The sequence below is a fragment of the Corvus brachyrhynchos genome, unplaced genomic scaffold, assembly GCF_000691975.1.
Source record: "Corvus brachyrhynchos isolate BGI_N302 unplaced genomic scaffold, ASM69197v1 scaffold133, whole genome shotgun sequence".
Lineage (NCBI taxonomy): Eukaryota > Metazoa > Chordata > Aves > Passeriformes > Corvidae > Corvus > Corvus brachyrhynchos.
The window spans coordinates 607253-608495 of NW_008237249.1; positions in this window are offsets into that span (position 1 = coordinate 607253).

Consider the following 1243-nt stretch of genomic DNA (forward strand, 5'->3'; position numbering starts at 1 on the left):
GAGTGTACCAAATCAGTAAATATTTTTATTTGCTTTATAAAGTGGCTTTTGAAATTCTGAGCGGTGGCACGTGGTTGATTTCCAACCCCCTGCAAAGCCTGTTCCTATCTTTTACCTGCGTGCACACATTCCTGTTGATTCCTTGGAAAATAATTCCACCCAGCCTCTACCCCAGCACTTAAAATCACTATTTGGTATTTAAAAAAAAAAAAAAAAAAAAAAAAAAGAGGAGAGCATCCAGGTCAGCTTTCCCTTTGGACTTTTTCCATTAAATCCAGGAACTGTGTAAATCAGTAAAGTTCCCGGCCCCGCTCTCACCCTGACTCCTCCTCGGTGCAGGACTCGGTGCTCCCTTCCTTCCAAACGCCCAGGTGTTAATCACCAGCAGCGAGGGAGAAGCCAGACAGCCCCGCGCATAACCTCGGGAGGAAGAAATCATCAACCTGGATTCGTTATTTTCAAGTGATTGAGGGTGGAGCAGAATCCTTCATTGTGATGCAGCGTTCCCGGGGCTGGGAGCCGCCGGCCTTCTCCCTCGGCCGGGAAAAGGCTGGGGGCTCAAAAAGAGCCAATTTGCTTTTTGCAGCAGGGCAAAACCAGCAGCGAGGGTGAGTTCTCACGGGGAATGGGCTGGAGGAAGGAGTGGGGTGGGCCGGCTGCGTTCCGAAGGCAGATGGACCCGCGGTGCCGGTGGCTTTGTCCCTCGCTCCCCTTTTTTGGGGCGTGAAAACAAGTCTGGATAAACATTTTGGGGGGGCTGCTGTGGGAAAGGCTCATCCCTGCGGGCTGCCCTTTGCCCCGCCCTTCACTCCCTTGCGGTCCGACCCCGAGTGGAGCCAGCCTCGGCCCTGGGAGCTGCGCTGCCCGCTCGGACCCTTGAAGCGATGCCGGAGCAGCACGCTGGCTCCGTTCCCTCGGCTCCGTGGGGATGCAGGGCTGGGATGCAGGACCTGAGCGGGGAGCACCACCCCCGCCGCCCTGGGGCTCTGCTCGGGGCCTGGGGGTCACCTGGGGACAGCGTCCCTGTGGAGCTCCTGAGGCTGCTGCAGGTACGGTTTTGTTTTTCCCAAGCTGGAGCTGAGCCTGACGTATCCCCTTGGATCTAACAGAGTTGGAGGGGGAAACCGCTCACCAGGCCGGGCTCAGCCCCACCCCAGCCGCTTCCCGTGGGAGCCAGCAGGGAGAAATTCTCCCTCATGGAAAGGGCAGGCAGGCGTGGGGGGCCCCGTGTGGCCCCTGCCGG